This window comes from Ornithorhynchus anatinus, chromosome 14 (genome assembly GCF_004115215.2).
Source record: "Ornithorhynchus anatinus isolate Pmale09 chromosome 14, mOrnAna1.pri.v4, whole genome shotgun sequence".
NCBI classification, from domain to species: domain Eukaryota; kingdom Metazoa; phylum Chordata; class Mammalia; order Monotremata; family Ornithorhynchidae; genus Ornithorhynchus; species Ornithorhynchus anatinus.
In genome coordinates, this window is record NC_041741.1 from 618,404 (window position 1) to 638,890 (window position 20,487).

At 56.8% G+C, this 20,487-nt stretch overlaps 2 long non-coding RNA genes across 4 annotated transcripts; both read right to left on the reverse strand.

Moving 5' to 3' along the window:
- Positions 1 to 482: 482 nt before the first annotated feature.
- LOC103167551 lies at positions 483 to 11,001 on the reverse strand. Of its 2 annotated transcripts, none has more exons than XR_003764157.1 (3): positions 10,921 to 11,001; positions 1,346 to 1,956; positions 483 to 852 (listed from the first exon to the last, which is right to left on the reverse strand). It is a non-coding gene; the product is annotated as an uncharacterized LOC103167551 (long non-coding RNA). The 2 variants fall into 2 exon arrangements; XR_485183.4 differs by lacking the exon at positions 10,921 to 11,001 and adding an exon at positions 5,913 to 6,693.
- A 1,565-nt stretch (positions 11,002 to 12,566) lies between these two features.
- LOC114816388 lies at positions 12,567 to 17,103 on the reverse strand. Of its 2 annotated transcripts, none has more exons than XR_003764155.2 (4): positions 16,956 to 17,103; positions 14,074 to 14,183; positions 13,394 to 13,946; positions 12,567 to 13,035 (listed from the first exon to the last, which is right to left on the reverse strand). It is a non-coding gene; the product is annotated as an uncharacterized LOC114816388 (long non-coding RNA). The 2 variants fall into 2 exon arrangements; XR_003764156.2 differs by having other exon boundaries at positions 13,334 to 13,946.
- Positions 17,104 to 20,487: the final 3,384 nt, after the last annotated feature.

Here is a 20,487-nt window from a genome sequence, read left to right on the forward strand (position 1 = left end):
GGGGGGGCTCACAATCTCAATCCCCATTTTCCAGATGAGGGAACTGAGGCCCAGGGAAGTGGAGTGACTTGCCCAAGGTGACCCAGCAGTCAAGCGGCAGAGTTGGGATTAGAACCCACGACTTTCTGACTCCCAGGCCCGTGCTCTATCCCCTACGCCACCCTTCTGACGTAATTTACTGTGAATGATAGATAACTTTAAACCCACAGCGTGGTGTAGTAGAACGCATTTCAAATTCCTCCCTAGCTTCTAGGATGAGCCAGGTGGGTGGGAGCGGCCCTCCTGCCCCAACGTGACCAAGTGGAGGGGGATAATAATGTTGGTATTTGTTAAGCGCTTACTATGTGCAGAGCACTGTTCTAAGCGCTGGGATAGATACAGGGTCATCAGGCTGTCCCACGTGAGGCTCACAGTTAATCCCCATTTTCCAGATGAGGTAACTGAGGCACAGAGAAGTTAAGTGACTTGCCCACAGTCAGCTGACAAGTGGCAGAGCCAGGATTTGAACCCATGACCTCTGACTCCCAAGCCCTGGCTCTTTCCACTGAGCCACGACAGGCCAGGATGCCGTGGGTACACGGGTACAAGGGTACACGGCGCGCTACGATGCCAGTCTCGTTCCGTGACGATGGGGGGTCTCACAGAAAAACCAAGTTTCAAAACTCGGTTTCTGGCACGACCTAAGGGGCATTCGACCGGCGGTAGCAGAGGTTCGGTCGTCATCCCAAACAATAAATAATAAAATGGAATTCTTCAGGTGCTTCTCGGGGGCCAACCTCTGTACTTGGCTGCTGGGTTACGTACGCGATCATCGGATCCGGCGCGGGTCTTGTCCCACCTGGGGCGCGCCGCCTAAAAGGGAGGAAGAACAGATATCCCCATTTTTACAGCTGAGGAAACTGAGGCACCGAAAAGTTAGGTGACTTGCCCGAGGTCACGCAACTGGCCGGGGGCACTGCCCGGATCAGAACCACTCTTTCCCCTGGCATTAGTACATTCGTTAGCCCTGCGCAGGAAGCCGACTGAAACACTGTCAATACGGTTTATTTGAAAAGACTGCACCCTCTTACCTGATTGGTGCCAGAGTGCCGTGCTAATGCCCTAGGAAAGTTTTTCTTCATTGAAAACAGTTCGTGCAAACAAAATGACAATTCAAAGCAAATCAACCAACAGCATACTCCCCCCCCAACCTCCCTCTTTCCTGCCTTCTCTTCCCATCCACCCTCACACGCCCTCTTCCTCACTTCATCTCTCCCCGTGGCTCTGCTGCCTCTAAACATTTCTTCGTCCCCGTAACCCCACAGAACCGCCATTGCCCGGGATGAGTTCCAACCGTGAACCTCACCTCTCGATTTTGGAGATGCGGACTCTCCGTTCAGAAGGCAAAAATCGTCCGCTTCTTGGCCCGAGCCCGCCGGTATTTTTTTGCCACCTGCTCCTTCCGATAAAAGGTGCGCTGGCCTTGCTGCCTCTGCAGTCTCTCCTCAGACAAGACGGGTTTGGGGGAAGCTAATCAACCCTTGGAACAAAAGCATTTAAAAAGTGCCTTCTGTGTATAGAGAGCACTGGACTTGGCCCATCTATTTGGGGTATTTCTGAACACCCGATGGGGGCCGAGCACTGTCCTGAGAGCGTGGGAGCACTCAGAACGAATAATGCCAACTCCATGTTCAGAGACCAACAATTCCTGGAGTTCATGCTCTTCCAGAGTCCCAGGTTTTGCCCCTCAACCTGCTCCTGCTCCGAGATCCTCTGAAAGAAACAAATATTCCGTCGATTGTCAAACGAGAAAAAAGGAGAAAGCAGCTGTGCGGAGAACTGGTTTCTGCAACCCCACTGGCCATTTCTTGGAGGAAAAACAGTTGAAGGGGCTGCACGGGTACTTTAAGTTGCCAGAGGCAAACAGGTTTGCAGGTTGTTTCTTCCCACCTTGAGTCAGCCAATCTCAGAAGCACACTGTGTGAACGAGAACGATATTGGCGGTCAAATAAAAACAGTTGTTACATTGCTATATTGTACTCTCCCAAGCAGCGCTTAGTACAGTGCTTAGCACACAGGTAGTACTCAGTAAATACAGTTGGCTGACTTCTCCAAGCTCTCAGGAGGGCAAGTCAGTTCCCATGTCTTCATGCCACCCCCCGCATCCTCTCCACTGGCCAGCCTTGCCCGTTGGGCGCAGAAGACCATTAGCTTCCTAGCACGAGCCTTATCAAAGGGAACTCGATTCTCTCGCGAGACATAAAACAGGGCAACCTCGCTTTGAGGAAATCTTTAAGCCTGCAGTTTTCGACGGAGGACGGGTACTGCCCGGTGGGGCTGGCACCGTGACATAAGGGGCCTTACGCTGGCAGTGGTGAAAACCTGAAAGAGACAACGTGGACCACATATAAACTCAGAACCGGTCATTAAAACGCAGATATCGGAGTTTTTTTTCCCTGTATTGACTCTAAAAATAATCAAGGGCAGCTTTTCTTTTTTTAAAGTTATTAAATGTCCCATTATTTAATCAAGGTTTAAGATTAACTTTAGAACTGCAGACTTAAAAACTACAAGTATTACAAAACAACCTTCTGTTTAAGAAACCTGAAACAAGGTGGCGGGAAGGCTCGCTAGTACCCATCCAGAGAGCCACTGGGCGCTGGAGTTCATTTCCAGAACCTCCGCCGGAGAGAAACGGGACCAATTTACCCAGGGGAAATAACCTTCTCTTCCCATTTGGCCTCTTGGACCGTTCAAGCGGACCGAAGCACTCGTGATCAACGGCGACCCAACCACGGCAAGTTACTGGCCCCTTGGGGCCACAGTGAAGTTTTCCCCAGTGGTTTTCTTCGATCTTACCATCAGACAAGCGCCAGGGAGACGTCACCCGGCCGAGGGACGGGAATCATGTCTACCAACTCTACTGAACTCTACCCAGAGCTCAGTACAGTGCTTTGCACAAGGTGCTCAATAAGTATGACTGATCCTGACTGACTGATCGACAGAGGAAGTCTGGGGAAAAGGCAGGGGTTGCAAAGGGTGACCACCGCACTGGAGCCGGAGGCCAGAGCGAGGACCACCGCTGGGGCCTAACAACCCTGGCTGGGGTGAGCTCTGCCTCGTCCGTGCCCCGCGAGGCGCCAAGAATCCCAGTCCCCGAGCCCCAGGCGGCGGCCACGGTCCCGGTACGGCAGCGCCCGGCCCACGGTGGGTTGGGCCTCCAGACAGAAGCGGGGGCAAGGGACAGCCGGTTGGGCCTGATGGGGCCGGTCGGGTAACCCGACAGACGGTGAAGACTGACGAGGAGCTCTGCTGGGGGGGGGGGGGCAGCGGCAGATCCAGACCACGGCTCAGGTGGCTCCCGGCCCTTAAGAAAGGCAACTGAACAAGCCCTACAGACGGGCAGGCAAGCGGACAGGCGGACAGGCCCGGCATGCAGTGGCCAAGGATGGGGCACCGGGGTCCCGCTGGGGGATAGATGGAGAAGAGCCAAAGCGGAGAAGCGCGTAGGGCAACGGAGGATAGCCCTTCTGCACTCCCGGTGTGGAAGAGAGCTTAGGGCCCCCCTCCGGGCACTGAGGTCTCGCCGGAGGCCACGGCCCTGTCGGCTAGGGGCCTCCGCTCTCCCGCTGTGGTGACCGCTTGGTAAAACCTGCCAGATCCAGCTGGGCCATTTGGAGGGGGAGGCTAAAGGGAGCCTGCTGGGAGGGGGAGGCTAAGGGGAGCCGGCCGGCAGCCCACCTTCAGCGAGAAAGGACCCTCTCCCTTCCCACCTCTTTTTCCTTCAGAGAAACTGACGGGGAAGGGGGACGGAGCTAACCCCACACACCAGCTTGGGTTTTCTCTGAGCGGGCACCGTCCTCCGCTGCCAGCCAGATAAAGAAAGCGCAGTGGGATTGCCAAATCTGATGCGAGCTTAACTTGGAGTGGAGTGGGGGCGACTGGGCCTCCCCAGCTCCAGGTCCCATTTTCCAGCTGCCTCAGAGTCAGTCTCAAAAACGGAATCTTCCTCAAAATAGTCCACGGTTCCCTGAGGTCCCCAGCACCCATGAGCTGCACGTGAACGCACGGGAGCACACACACACTCACACATGCGCATACCCTCTCCCTCCATCATCCTGAATTTAGATTACCCTTTATCTTCCCCCTTCACATCAGCCAAACTCCAGCTCTCCCTGTTTTCAAAGCTTCCCCAAGTCCCTCCTTCTCCAGGAAGGCTTCCCCGATGACCTCCCCCTCTGCCGCTATCAGTCACCTTAGCACTTCCTTCTCCACCTCCTCCACCTGTGAGCGGCTTGTGCAGTCAGTGGTATTTCTCGAGTACTTACTTTGTGCAGAGCACTGCACTAAGCCCCCATCAGTCTCCCCGCTGGGCCCGCGGCTCCCAGAAGGCGGGGACAGTCTCTCGTACTGACCCGAGCACGGGCCGGGCTCTGCACAAGGCCCACTGACCCCGCCGACTGATTGACGGGTGGGTGAGCAGACCAACAGCCCCAAGGAAAACGCCCCCCTCACTGCTGCTCCTTGAAGTTGACCAGCTCTCTCGGGGCAGGGAGGAATATCCCCAGAAGAAGGATTTCTTCCACACTCAGGACAGATGCAACCTAGGTGCAGCCCTGGGCAAATACCCGAAACAACCAGGCTGTCTAGTGGGCCCCAGGAGAAATGCCAACCTCCTTTTCGGAGCACTTATCACGGTTCGACTCCGCCACCTGTCTGCTGTGTGAGCTTGGGTAAGTCACTTCACTTCTCTGTGCCTCGGGTCCCTCATCTATAAAATGAGGATTAAGACTGTGAGCACTGTGTGGGACAGGGATTTTGCCCAAGCCAGTTATCTTCTATCTACCCCAGCACTTGGAATAATGCCTGGCACATCGTAAGCGCCAAACAAATACCAGAATTATCACTATTATTATTATTCCTCTCAGCCTCTGGGACCTTGGATAGGCTCTGGGATCTGGGGTGGAAAAGCCAAGACCCAGGAAGGCGGGAGGGCACGGGACCTGCGATCCTGGTGATGGAAGGCATGAAGGAGGGAGGGAAGGAGACGCACGTGGACTGTGGCGAGCGGGGGAGAGAACCATCGAACAGCTGCGGCCGATGGTCCGACAAACAAGCCGGCCGAGACACGGCGGAGCGGCAGTGATGCAAAAGCAGCCAGTTGAACCTATGCCAATCATTCGAGTTTTCCTGAGCCTCCGAGAAATTCTTGCACCTCTTTCAGAAACATCACGGTACAGCGCCTAAACAAATCATAAATAGCTGAATCCAAACAGCCATGTTGATTCATCAATCAACTGTATTTACTGAGCACTTACTGAGTGCGGAGCACTGGGCTAAGCACTTGGGAGAGTACAACAGAACAGGGTTGGTAAACACATTCTCTGTCCATGACGACCTTATAGTCTAGGGGGGGGGCAGACGTTACAATTAATAAATTACGGATACGTACACAAGCGCTGTGGGGCTGAGGGAGGGGTAACTAAAGGGAGAAAATCGGGGGGCACAGAAGGGAGAGGGACAAGAGCAAGTGAGGGCTTAGTCAGGCCACAAGGTTTTGAAAGTGCGGAGGGTGATTGTCTGGCTTCCCAGGTCCAGAGGCAAGACGTGGGTGAGCTGTCAGTGGCGAGATGGACGATATCGAGGCAGTGAGTAGGCCGGCATTAGAGGAGCGAAGTGTGCGGGTTGGGCTGAGGGTAGCGAGGGGAGGTAGGAGGGACAAGGCGATTGTCTGCTTTAAAACCAATGAGTTTCTGTTTGACATGGAGGTGGATGGGCAACCCCTGGAAGCTCTTGAGGAGAGAGGAAACACGGACCCGAATGTTTCTGTAAAAAAAATGATCCAGGCAGCAGAGTGAAGCATGGACCGGAGTAGGGAAGAGACAGGAGGCCGGGAAGTCGGCAAAGACACACTCGTATGTCCTCATACTGACCGTCCCGATCCACGCTGCTGAGTTGGAATCTGAATTTGTTATCGAATTCACGCGGCCCCCACCCCTCACGGAAGTAGCTGGCGGGGTTGTGGCTCCAGGACCCCGGCATCCGGATCCCCGCCCTTCCCATCGGCAGGGGGATTTCAGCTCCTTAATAAGGGAAATAATTGAATGAATAATTATCAAGTCAGCCACCTGCCTTCTCTTCTCCCGGCCAAATATTCCCAACTGCTTTCAGCTTTTCTCGTTTGTTATGAAATTTGAAACCCAAAACTAAACACCAAACAGATTTTTCTACGTCTTCTAAAAGCCCCCTGCCTCCTGGGGAAGATGGAGGGGTGGGGGGAAAAAAATCAAATGCTGTCCCTACTTTCGCTGATGAGTAGAAAAAACAAACCCCTGCCGACACGGGTGACCTGGGGAAATTCAGGAAACTTTTGTGGATTCATCCTACCGAATTAGAATTAGCAAAAGTCTGGACCTCCACCACCCTCAGGGGACCCTTTCTCCTCCTCCTGTTGCCCGTGGAGTTGGTGGGGTTGGCTCTGGGGCAGAAAGCCACAGGGAGCCAAACCTCAAGCCCTCCATCCGCCAGCAGCGGGCCAAAACCTACAGGCATCGGAGGGCTGGAGGAGGCGTGAACCACTTCCCGTTTGCTACAGATGCTGCCCCGAACCAGGTATGCACACATGCACACTCACAAACACACAGAGAGCTCTGCGCTAGAAACACATGGGCAAATGTGCACGCACACACACCCACAAACACCCACGCTGCCCTTCCTTGAGCTGGCTCAGAAACTCCTTTCCAAGTCCAACCTCTATCACCTAAAGCGACCTTCCCCAAACCTCTCTCCCCCCTTCCCTGCACCCTGGCAATCCTTTCATTCACTCATTCTACTGTATTTATTGAAAGCTTGCACCGTACTAAGCACTTGGGAGAGCACAATATAACAGACACATTCCTGCCCACAACGAGCTCAGAGTCTAGAGGGGGAGACACACACTGATTATAAATAGATAAATAAACTGCAGGTATATAATCCGTCTGACCCTGACCCTCTCTGCTGCAATCTCGAGCAGAGGCGGAGGGTCCTAGCAGGCTCTCTGAAAGGCGGCCCCAGGGTGGCTTTAGTGGAAGGAGCCCGGGCTTGGGAGTCAGAGGACGTGAGTTCTAATCCCGGCTCCGCCACTTGTCTGCGGTGTGACCTAGGGCAAGCCGCTTCACTTCTCTGTGCCTCGGTCACCTCGTCTGCAAAACGGGGATTAAGACTGTGAGCCCCATGTGGGGCAACCTGATTCGCTTGTATCTACCCTAGTGCTTAGAATGGTGCTTGGCACATAGTAAGCACTTAAATACCATAGTTATTATTTTATTATTATTATTATTATTATTATTATTAATAAACCTGCCTCCTGCCCCTGGCAGGAATTCCTTTGGGGGAAGGATGCCATCATGTGGTGGCCAGGAGTGCGGCAGCGGGCACCTGCCCACCCCACTCCAACAGACCTCGAGCGAAACGCTGCGGGGGAAGAAGGGGCCGGGCGGACACGAGGGTCGAGGAGGCGGAGGCCGATTGGGGTTTTTTTTTTTTAAGGTATTTATTAAGGACTTCCTGTGCGCCCAGCACGGTACCAAGCACCGGGGTAGAGAGAAGCTAAACCGGTTGGACACAGTCCCCTGTCCGACATGAGGCTCTCAGGTTTAATCCCCATTTTCCGGATGACGGAACAGAGCAATGAAATGACTTGCCTAAGGTCACTCAACAGACAGGTGGCGGAACCCGGATTAGAAGCCAAGACCTTCTGACTGTAAGCCCGTCAGCGAGCAGGGATTGTCTCTGTTACCAATCTGTACATTCCAAGTGCTTAGTACAGTGCTCTGCACATAGTAAGCGCTCAATGAATACTGTTGAATGACTCCCAGGCCTGTGGTCTTTTGAGGCAGGACTGGGCCTTACACACAGCCCCGCACGCCCCACGCCGATGGCCCCTGGCCCTCTCCCGCCAAGTCTCCCCCTGAACGTGGCAGGGATTTCAAGACCGAAGTGGATTACCACGGTTTTTTTTAAATACGGTATTTGTTAAGCACCTACTACGCGTCAGGCACCGCCCTAAGTATTGGGTTAAATACAAACTAATCAGGTTGGACACAATCCGGGTCCCATGGGGGTTTCATGGTCTTAATCCCCGTTTCGGTGAGGTAACGGGCACAGAGAAGGTAGGTGACTTCTATTTAGTTCCCTTGATTCTATTTAGTTACCATCGGTTTTTACGAGATGTTCTTCCCCCTGACTCTATTTATTGCCATTGTTCTCGTCCGTCTCCCCCGATGAGACCGTAAGCCCGTCAAACGGCAGGGTCCGTCTCTCTCTGTTGCCGACCTGTTCATTCCAAGCGCTTAGTACAGTGCTCTGCACATAGGAAGCGCTCAATAAATACCATTGAATGAATGAAAGGTGACTCGGCCAAGGTCCCAGAGCAGACAAGTGACAGCACTAGGATTAGAACCCAAGTCCTCCGACTCCCAGGGTGGTGCTCTATCCACTAGGCCACTGCCTCTGGGTTCGGCTGGGTGGTCCTGAGGCTGATGCGGAAACAAACCAGGAAACAAATACACCGAAATGGGGTTGCCCTCTGTTTGACCCACGTGCTACTCATGCCCTGCCCTTGTTCCGTGGGTCAGTTCTTAGGGTGAGCATGGCAGCATTAATCACCTCTACATCATACAGAAACTCCTCACCATCGGCTTTGAAGTACTCGATCACCTTGCTCCCTCCTACTTCACACCTTGCTACTTTCCTACTACAACCCAGCCCGCACACTTTGCTCCTCTAATGCCAACCTCCTCCCTGTACCTCGATCTCCTCTATCTCCCCGCCAACGCTTCGCCAACATCCTGCCTCTGGCCTGGAACGCCCTCCCTCTTCCTGTCAATGACTCTCCTCCGCTTCAAAGCCTTACTGAAGGCACCTCCCTCCCTTCAGGCTTGCATCTCCTCCTGCCTCCGGGACGTCTCCACCTGGATGTCGGCCCGCCACCTAAAACTCAACATGAGCAAGACTGAGCTCCTCATCTTCCCTCCCAAGCCCGGTCCGCTCCCAGACTTCTCCATCACCGTGGATGGCACGACCGTCCTTCCCGTCCCGCAGGCCCGCGATCTCGGTGTCATCCTTGACTCGTCCCTCTCGTTCACCCCACACATCCTATCCGTTACCAAGACCTGCCGGTTTCACCTCTACGATATCGCCAAGATCCGCCCTTTCCTCTCCACCCAAACGGCTACCTTACTATTACGGGCTCTAGACTACTGTGTCAGCCTTCTCTCTGACCTCCCTTCCTCCTCTCTCGCCCCGCTCTGGTCTATTCTTCACTCCGCTGCCCGGCTCATCTTCCCGCAGAAACGATCTGGGCGTGTCACTCCCCTTCTTAAACAACACCAGTGGTCGCCTATCGACCTCCGCTCCAAACAAAAACTCCTCACTCTAGGCTTCGAGGCTCTCCGTCACCTCGCCCCTTCCTACCTCTCCTCCCTTCTCTCTTTCTACCGCCCACCCCGCACGCTCCGCTCCTCCGCCGCCCGCCTCCTCGCCGTCCCCCGGTCTCGCCCGTCCCGCCGTCGACCCCCGGGTCGCGTCCTCCCGCGGTCCCGGAACGCCCTCCCTCCTCACCTCCGCCAAACTGATTCTCTTTCCCTCTTCAAAACCTTACTTAAAAATCACCTCCTCCGAGAGGCGTTCCCAGACCGAGCTCCTCTTCCCCCTCTACTCCCTCTGCCGTCCCCCCTTTACCTCTCCGCAGCTAAAGCCTCATTTTCCCCTTTTCCCTCTGCTCCTCCACCTCTCCCTTCCCATCCCCACGGCACCGTACTCGTCCGCTCGACTGTATATATTTTCGTTACCCTATTTATTTTGTTAATGAATTGTACATCGCCTCGATTCTATTTAGTCGCCATCGGTTTTTACGAGATGTTCTTCCCCTTGACGCTGTTTAGTGCCATCGTTCTCGTCTGTCCGTCTCCCTCGATTAGACCGTAAGCCCGTCAAACGGCAAGGACTGTCTCTATCTGTTGCCGACTTGTTCATCCCAAGCGCTTAGTACAGTGCTCTGCACATAGTAAGCGCTCAATAAATACTATTGAATGAATGAATGAACCTCTCCTCCAAGAGGCCTTTCCTGACCAAGCCCTCCTCTCCTCATCTCCCTTCTAATCCCTTCTGCATCACCCTGATTTGCTCCTTTATTCATCGCCCCCCTGGCTCCACAGCACTTATGTCCACATCGGTAATTTATTTATTTATATTAACGTCCATCTCCCCCTCTAGAACGTAAGCCCCTTGGGGGCAGGGAACGAATCTTTTATATTGTACTCTCCCAAGCACTACGTCCAGTGCCCTGCACGTAGTCAGCGCTCAATAAACACTAATAATAATAATGTTGGGATCTGTTAAGCGCTGACTATGTGCAGAGCACTGCTCTAAGCGCCGGGGGAGATACAGGGTCATCAGGATGTCCCACGTGAGGCTCACAGTTAATCCTGTGAGATAACTGCGGCACAGAGATGTGACGTGACTTGCCCACAGTCACCCAGCTGACAAGTGGCAGAGCTGGGATTCGAACCCATGACCTCTGACTCCGAAGCCCAGGCTCTTTCCACTGAGCCACGCTGCATCCCATCCAAACACTATGGAATGAATGCAGACGGTGAGCCTCACGCGGGACAACCTGATGCCCCCGTTTCTCTGCACATAGGAAGCGCTTAAACCAACATTATTTTTTATTAGTAGTAGTAATGCGCAGTCGAACGCGGCCACTAGGGGGGGAGCGAGAGTCAAGCGGGGGGCGGGGCCGTGAGGCGCGCCCCCCCCCCCGCAAGAGAGCGCATGCGCGCGAGCGCTCCCCGTTCAACCGGAGTGTGCGTGGGAGGGAGGGGGGCCCGACCCCCGACCCGGTGCGTGGGAGGCAGGGGGACCCCCATCCCCGCAGCCCCGCAGCCCCGCAACGCGCACCTTGTCCGCTGTCCCCTTAACCTTCCCTCAGCGTCGAGCGCCACGCTCCTCGCCTCAGGCGCCGCCGCGCATGCGCCGAGCCCCAACGGCGCAGCCGCAGTAGCGCCGCCGGCGGCCCCGCCCCCCCCGGCGGCGCGGGCACATTTGAAATGGCCGCCGCGCCTGCGCACTGCCAGGGGGCGGGGCCGGCCTGCTGGGCCTCCCCCCCCCCCCCGGCTTCATTCATTCATTCAGTAGTATTTATTGAGCTTACTATAATTATAATAATGCTGGTATTTGTTAAGCGCTTAGTAGGTGCAGAGCACTGTTCTAAGCGCTGGGGTAGGCACAGGGGAATCAGGATGTCCCACATGGGGCTCACAGTCTTAATCCCCATTTTACAGATGAGGTAACTCAGGCACAGAGAAGTGAAGTGACTTGCCCACAGTCACACAGCTGACAAGTGGCAGAGCTGGGATTCGAACTCATGACCTCTGACTCCAAAGCCCATGCTCTTTCCACTGAGCCACGCTGCTTCTCGGTAAATGAGGCCCAGAGAATAATAATAATAATAATAATGTTGGTATTTGTTAAGCGCTTACTAAGTGCCGAGCTCTGTTCTAAGCGCTGGGGGAGAGACAGGGTCATCAGGTTGTCCCTCGTGAGGCTCACGGTTAATCCCCATTTTACAGATGAGGGAACTGAGGCACAGAGAAGTGAAGTGACTTGCCCACAGTCACATAGCTGCCAAGTGGCAGAGTCGGGATTCGAACCCATGATCTCAGACTCCCAAGCCCAGGCTCTTTCCACTGAGCCACGCCGCACAGCACTATACTGAGCGCTTGGAATATACAATTCGGCAACTGATAGAGACAATCCCTGCCATTGACGGGTTTACAGTCTAACTTTTCCCTCTAATAATGTCATGAGTTTGTCTAAATCCTTCTGGGCCCTGAAGATTCTTTTTACCCACACAACTTCCCGTAGCCATGTAATAGTAATGTTGGTATTTGTTCAGCACTTAAACTCTGTGCAGAGCACTGTTCTAAGCACTCGGGTAGATACAGGGTAATCTGGTTGTCCCACATGGGGCTCGCAGTCTTAATGCCCATTTTACAGATGAGGTAACTGAGGTACAGAGAAGTGAAGTGACTCGCCCACAGTCACACGGCTGACAAGTGGCGGAGCCGGGATTCGAACCCATGACCTGTTGACTCCCAAGCCCGTGCTCTTTCCACTGAGCCACGCTGCTTCTCTAGCCATCGAGTGCTGCTGCCTCAGCACTCAACAAAGCACTTCCTCACCTGCCCCTGCATTGCACACACACACACACACACACACACACACACACACCCCCACCGCATGTGGTCCTGAACCCACGACGAGGAGCTCTGATGACGCTCTAGTGTTGTGGGAGTTGATGGAGAATAATTCCTCCTCCGCCTTGCCCACCCCCTTGGTGACTCTCCTGGCCCAGGAGGGGCGGGCAGGCTCCGCCAGTATTTCACCTACGCGAGACCTACCCCCGAGCGACCTGTGACCTACCTTCCACTCATCCATTTCCTTCTCAGGGCATACAAAGTGCACATCCAACGGGAGTTTAAAGACTCCGTGACCCTGCATCCTTTGCGTCAGACTCTTTGGAGTCGAATAAAGGGGTTTGTATGTCACCAGAAATAAAGTTTTATTGAACCAATGTCGAAATGTTTAAAATACATGAACCTTTTTCTCCCTCTCATCTTATAAAACAGTCTACTAAAACCCCTCTGGCCCAGGTAGCATAGAATACGAAAAATCCCGTCTCCGCCTCTCTGCCGACGTGAGTTCCCTCACGGCCGGAGCAGAGCGCCGGCGGCTCGACATCCGTGCGTTTCCAGAGGAGCGACGACCCTCTTTGCGGCAGAAGAGTGAGGATGCGGTTCACGACCGTGACATCGCGCTTTGTCCTAGCGGCCCCGGTTTGTGACAGATTACTGAGGATACGGTTCACCACGGCGACACCAATACGAATGACTTAGAACCACCTCGACGCAAGCTCGTTGTGCATGCGGGAAAATAAACACCTGACCCGCCTCTCCTTTACACCAATACTCCCATCTCTTGCACGGATCCCAGAGGGTCACGGGACCACGAGTCCTGCAACAAGAACAGAAACAGTGACCACCTGCAGCCAGAGGGAGGTTTCCACAAAAAGAGACGGGGGTCACCCGCTAGCCCCAGCCGCCCCCCCCCCCCCGCCCGACCGTCCCCAGGGCGGTGCCCGTTTAGAGCCGGACCCCGGGCGCTCGAGGCCACGATCACACGAGGCCCGCGGCACCCGGAGGGTTGGGTGGGGTGTCTCCGGGCCTACTCAGGTTTTGTATCCCACCTACTGAGAGAAGCTTGCTACTGAGGTGATCGACCAGATAACCCACAGCCCGAGCCCACTTCCGACCCGTTCTCTGCCTCCCGGAGCATTCCGTCTACCCGCCGGCTTTATACAGAGGGGCCTCACGGTGAATCCGGGCGGACGGCAACAGCGGCTGCTCGAGGTGGATCGAGGCGCCCCCAGCTAGTCCTGCAGGCCCCATCTTCGATCCCGGGGGCGCTGGCCGACGGCACCTCCCGCGGCCATGTCCTTTACAGACAGCTCGGGCCCGCCATGGCTCCACGACCTCACGGGCGCTTCAGTTCATTTTGTAAAGCAGCAGCTGGGAACCGTGCCCCAGGGGCCCACGGGCGAGACCCAGCCCGCACGTGGCACTCTCCGAGGAGCAAGGCACGACATGGCACGGGCGCAGCTCTCCGAAGCAGAGCGGTTGGGTGCAGCTGTCCTGGACCATCAACTTCAGCCGTTTTCTCGCGTCGGCGTAGGCGGTCCTGCAGTAGGCGCAGCAGGAGTCTTGGCAGCTCTCATAGCTCTCTTCCTCGCTTTCCCGATGGATCCTCCGCAGGAGGTTATTGATCAGCACCGACCGGCATAGGTAGCCTTCCGGGTCCTCCAGGAACCGCAGCTTCTCCAGGGACAGTCGGAGAATACAGGTCCGGTCCTCCGGCAACATCAGGTGCTGCGGAGCGAGGACGGTCGTGGTGAGGTGGCGTCCGGGGGGGGGGGCGGGCGGGAGGGACAGGCTGGGGGCCGGAGGGAGGGCAGGGGAAGTCGGAAGAGCCGGAGGGGTAGCTTTTGTCACTTACTTTTGGAAAACACCTGTGGTAATCTTGGTGCAAATCTTCTTCTGCATATTTTCTCTTAAAGTAGGCTACCTTCGACGTCGTTGGCTTGGTTAAAGCGCCCCCCGGTCAGGCTGCGGAAAGGAGCGAGCCGAAACTCAGAGTCACCGGACCGGGACCCCAAAGGGGACAACTGCAACAGTGCTCTGCACATAGTAAGCGCTTAACAAATACCAACATTATTAACTGGCCCCCAGGCCGACAGGGGACACACCCGTTGGACCCCCGACCCTCGGCGAGTCAGGGGGAGCGGAAGGGGGGGGGGTCTTCTTTTTTTCGGGCAGGGACGAAGGGAGCCTCTTCCCCACCTCCTCATCCCCTCGACATCGTGGTTGCCCATGTGCCGGGAGGGAAGGGGGTCCGGGCCTGGCCCCCCTCCCGCCCCCCATCTCATTCCAGCGCATTCCCCGTGTGGCCTCTGGGTGGCGCTACGGCCCCCGGCGCTCTCACCTAACTCCCATTTATGCTCTAAATTCATTCCTTCATTCATTCAATCGTATTTATTGAGCGCTTGGAATGGACAATTCGGCCACAGCTAGAGACCATCCCTGCCCAATGACGGGCTCACAGTCTAAATCGTTTAAAAGCTCACAGTCGAAATAGTGATAATAATGATGTTGGTATTTGTTAAGCGCTTACTACGTGCCCAGCACCGTTCCAAGCGCTGGGGGAGATACAGGGGCATCAGGTGGTCCCACGTGAGGCTCACAGTTAATCCCCATTTTCCAGATGAGGGAACTGAGGCTCAGAGAGGTGAAGTGACTTGCCCACAGTCACACAGCTGACAAATGGCAGAGCCGGGAGTCGAACCCATGACCTCTGACTCCGAAGCCCGGGCTCTTTCCACTAAGCCACGTCGGTTCGCTGGCAGGCCGACCACTGCACGGGCGGGTCCGGGTCCCCAGCTGATCCCCGCTGGGCGTCCCGTGGAGGAGTGGACACGGCTGCCCCGGGCCCCCCGGCCGGGACCTAATCCAACTTCGGCCGATGGTCATTTTCCAACCCATTTGCCCACCTCTGGGGGGGAGAGAGAAACCCACATTCGACCGGGGTTCAGTCACCTCGTCCTCTGTCCTCGGGGTGGGGGTGGGGGGGTCGTCCGGGGATCCCCAGCACCCAGGGACCTCCCGACGGCCCGACCCCCGTCCCCCCCGGGGGGTTGGGACCGTCCACGAGCCGCCCCCGGCCGGAATCAGTGTACTAAGGAAGCAGAGAAGCAGTGTGGCTCAGTGGAAAGGGCCCGGGCTTGGGAGTCAGAGGTCCTCCTCCAAGAGGCCTTCCCAGACTGAGCCACCCCCTTTTCCCTCTGCTCCCCCCCCCCCGTTTCCCCCCCTCAGCACTGTGCTCATTTGTCTATATTACTTATTACCCTATTTATTTTGTTAACGAGGTGTACATCCCCTTGATTCTATCGATCTTGATAAGGTTGTCTCGTTTTTGCTCTGCTGTGTCTCCCCGGATTAGACTGTGAGCCCGTCCCTGGGCAGGGATGGTCTCCATCTGTTGCCGAACTGTCCATTCCAAGCGCCCAGTCCAGTGCTCCGCACGCAGTAAGCGCTCAGTAAATACTGTCGAATGAATAATGCCGGCTCTGCCACCTGTCAGCCGTGTGACTTTGGGCCGGTCACTTAACTTCTCCGGGCCTCGGTTACCTCATCGGTAAAATGGGGATTGAGACCGTGAGCCCCACGTGGGGCAGGGACCGTGTCCAGCCCGGCGCTCAGTACGGTGCCTGGCACCTAGCTGAGCGCTTAACAAATCCCATCCGTTTTTATTATTATCCGACCCGTGAAACCCATCGGGGAACGGACGCGGGCTGGGGCCGGGCCTCGTCTCACCGACGGCTCCCTCCCACTCCGGACCGGGAAGCAGAAAACGGGTCTCGGTCGAAATCACACCCAGAATCCAAGTCCCCCCGACTCGGTGATCGGGTTCCGCTCCCGTTAAATGGGGAGACGTCCAAGCCAGAAGGGCTGAGCCCCCAAACGGCGCCCAGGGGGCATCTGGGGCCCAGGACCGGAGCCTCAAAGCGCCCTGCGTGGGGAGCCCGCAGCGGGCCCGGCCCACTCGAGACTCGGCCGGGCTCGACCCTCTCTCCCCGCCCCGGGCTCCCGCCCCGGCCTGCCCGACTCCTAAATATCAAAGGCCCCGTGCGGGCAGAGACAGGTCCCGCCCCGGTGGGCCCAAGGCCCCGGTGGGCCCAAGGCCCCGGTGGGCCCAAGGCCCCGCTCACCCCACCGGCCGTTTTTGTAAGGAAAAAATTGGCGGGGGGCCCCCAGGACAGCGACCGACTGTCGGTTTGCTCGTCCCAACCGCAACGGGCCGCAGAGGACTCGTGCCCAAAGCATTTTGGCTCCCCCGGCCCCGGCCGGGGTGGGGACCCGCAGGACGGGGCGGCGCGGGCAGCGGGGCAGGGGGGAGGCTCTGAAGCGCAGCCTCGACCCCTCGGACGGCGCCCGGAGGGGAACCCGGGGGTCCCGGGGCCGCCGCAGTCCCGGAGCCCCTCCGGTCGCCCGGAGGGGGGTGAGCAGCGAGGCGCGCTTCGCCCGACGGCCCGGAGGCCGGTCTCCCGCCTCCGCGGCAGCAACAGGAGGCGAAAGGCGCGATCACTGTCCCGACTGGGGGGGGCTCCGTCTCCCCCGCCCCCGTGTCGACAGCCGGGACGGTCGAGCCCCTTCCCGGCCGTAGCCGGGAGCCCCCTCGCCCCCCGGAGCCGGGTGAGGACGGGGGCCCGGCCCTGCCTCGGACGTGGTGCTCGGCGCCCGAGGTTGCAGGCGGCGAGGGGGGAGGGGAGGGGGGCCGTGAGTTGGGGGCGGCCTCCTTCCCGGTGCCCGGGGCGCACTCACCTGGCGGGCTGGGCCGGGCTCGGGTCCGGTCCGGTCGGGCTGGGCTGCGGGTCCGGCGACGGGACGGGCGGGGAGGCTCGGGCTCGGCCGGTCCGGTCGGGTCCGGTCCCCCGCGCTCCCCGGACGCGCTGCTCCCGCTCCGGTCCCGCCGGCCCCGGCGGGAGGCGGCGCCCGCGCCGAGCCGCCCGGATTGGTCGGCGGGAGGCGGCTGTTGCCCCGTTGCTAGGCGAGTTGCTAGGCGCCGCTGACGCCCCTCAGCCTCTCCGGAGCCACCGGAGGGGAAACTGAGGCCGCGGGGGCGGAGCGGGGCCCGGCGGAGAGGGACGCCCGGGTGCCGACGGCCCTGGTCTCTCCCACTTCTGCGGCTCCCTGACTCAGTTTTCCCTCCACAAGCTTCGCTGGAGCCACTTGTCAGCTGTGTGACTGTGGGCAAGTCACTTCCCTTCTCTGTGCCTCAGTTCCCTCCTCTGTAGAATGGAGATGAAGACTGTGAGCCCCACGTGGGACAACCTGATTCCCCTATGTCTACCCCAGCGCTTAGAACAGTGCTCGGCACCTAGTAAGCGCTTAACAAATACCAACGTTATTAAACGGAGCGCCGGGGCCGGGGAGCTCGTTTCCCCGCGTGGCAAAAATCCGCACCCCCAGCCAGACTGGGCCGGTTTGGGGGGGGCCATTATCTGATGGGCCGGTCGCCCAGACACAGTTGTCCCCAACTCAAAAGTGGACTTCTGGCTCCCACGGGGCTGCTCGGCCGGCTACCAGAAGGCTTCCCCCCTCCCGGAGTCGGGTACTCCGGGCCAGTGTCTCCTCTCGGCAAGAGCCGGTCGCGGTGGCGGTTTGGAAGCCATCCGAAGTCTTCAATAATAATAATAATAATAATAATAATAATAATGTTGGTATTCGTTAAGCGCTTACTAGGTGCAGAGCGCTGGGGTAGATACGGGGTAATCAGGTCGTCCCACGAGGGGCTCACGGTCTCGATCCCCGTTTCACAGATGAGGGAACTGAGGCCCAGAGAAGTGAAGTGACTCGCCCGCAGTCACACGGCTGACAGGTAGCGGAGCCGGGATTCGAACCCATGACCTCCGACTCCCAAGCCCGGCCACTGAACCACGCTGCTTCTCTTTCCTAAACCCCCTGGTTTCGATACTAAGGAGCAAGAGGGACGGAGGGGGCGTTTCGACCCACAGGCCCGCTCCACTCTCCCCGGGGTTGCGAGGGGCACCGGCTTGGGTGTAGGGTGGCTCTGGCCCCTTGGGGCCCCGGAGTCCAGAGCCGCCGAGCCACGGATCAGTCGGAACAGCAGTGGGCTGAGGGCCCGGCGCCGGCGTCTCCCCGTGGAGGGCCTCAGCATCTGTGTAAGAGCGCAACAGATGTGGACCGGGCATTTTGGCATCGAAGTATATTCCAACTCGGGTAGGCCCCGTAAAGCGACTCACCGGGATTCTTACCTCGCCCCCGCCGGCCTCCCATCCGCCCGGCCTCCAGCGTCAGCAGGGCTGCTGCTGCTCACAGCGGTTCCTGTTACACACAAGGATGCAGTGGGAAATTCATGGGCGCCCTCGACGTGCCACCAGCCCGCCCACCCCGTCCGCTGGGGTCACGGCTGGGGAGCTTCCCGAGACGGGCCCGGGGAGCTCGCTGCCCAGCAAAACCCAGCTGGAGGCTGTCGAGAGAGAACATTCCTCGCTCCTGCCCGAGAGAGGTGGGCTGGGTCTCTGGAGGAGCGGCCGGTCGGGCGGGCTACCCGGCCAGAGGGGACCAGGGCTTCGTCAGTGCCCCACTCTGACAACCGGCTTCACCAAAAATGCCTTTGAATTCCCACCGCAGGGGCACGTACAAAAGGGACCAGACGGTTTGTTTGTACCGGTGCCCCTGCACAAAAATACAGCCTGGGCTTGGGTGACCATGAAGCCTTTCATGCTGTTTGTGCTGGTCATCAATCATTTATTGAGCACTTACTGTGTGCAGAGCACTGTACTAAGCACCTGGGAGAGTACGGTGTCACAGAATTGGTAGAAACATTCCCTGCCCACAACAAAAGCAGCATGAACTAGTGGAATGAGCACAGGCCTGGGAGTCGGAAGGACCTGGGTTCTAATCCCGGCTCTGCCACTTGTTCTGCCGTGTGACCTTGGGCAAGTCATTGCACAAGACTCTGGGCCTCAGTTCCCTCATCTGTAAAATGGGGATTAAGACTATGAGCCTCATGCGGGGCACGGCCCGAGTCCGAGCTGATTACCTTATACCCACCCCGGCGCTTAGAACACTCTCTGTGCACATATTAAGCGCTTAGCAGATACCATAAAAAAAAAAACCAAAACGAGTTTACAGTCTACAGGGGGAGACAGGCATTAATATAACTATATTACAGATTTATGGATATGCACACAAGTGCTGTGCCTCTGTGCGGAGATGCGCGCACATATCCATGCCCACATACGCACACCCTCGCCAGTGACACAAACATGCCCACAGACACACAAAAGCCCACGCACCCGGACAAACCCACGTCCGTGCGTGGGAAAACCCCTTGTGTTGGTGCTGCACGCGGTACCGAATGTCAGAACCGGGGAAGAGAGAATGGTTTTCTCGGAAAGAGGAAGGGAGGGAGCAAGGAGGGGGGAGCCCGCTATCCTTCCAAGAGGTGCTGAGTGCTGACTCTTAATGACCGCTCTGAAGAAATTCATCTCCTAGAAATGGACAGATTACTGAGGCGGGGGGCGTTTCGCCAATCTTTGGAGAGAAATGTAAACTCAGAGCTAAAAAGAGAGCCTGGACACGGTCCGATCATATTACGTCTCAGACCAATAGAGTTCCACAGCCAACTGAGGTTTATGACTTATCTCGTTTCATTACTTCCAACTCGGGTTTGAGTCAGGCAGACAACCCACTCAAAATTCTACGCCAAATCTGTGTTCCGACAGCTCACGTGGAACAAGGCACCCATTAGTTATCTTTTACGAGACAGTTCCACTGGAGTGTTGTTTTACACCAGTTACTAGTGTTTTTAAGAAACTGTTTCTTGTCAGCTCTGAAGAGGCACAGAGTGAAATTCGGGTCTTTTAAAGTTGCATGTTGATAAACCAATTAATCTCTGGTATTTACTGAGCGCTTACAATGTGCAGAGCACTGTACTAAGTACTTGGGAGAGTACAATACAATAGAGTTGAAAGACAAATTCCCTGCTCTCGGTGAGCTTACAGTTTACGGGGGCAGACAGACATTAGATTATGGATACGTATGTAAATGCTGTGGGGCTGAGGGCGGGGTGTGAATATCAAGCGTTCAAATCAAGGGTTCGAATCCAAGTGCCAGGATGACGCAAAAGCGAGAAGGAGTAGGGGAAAAGAGGGCTTGGTCGGGGGAGGCCCCTTGGATGTGTGATTTTAATAAGGCTTGAAAGGTGGGAGAGGGAGAGGGTCAGAGGGAGACACGGACAAGGAGATGGAAGCGAGGTAGACCAGTCTGAGTAGGTTGGCCATAGAGGAGCAAAGTGTGCAGACTGGGTCGCAGTAGGAAATGGATA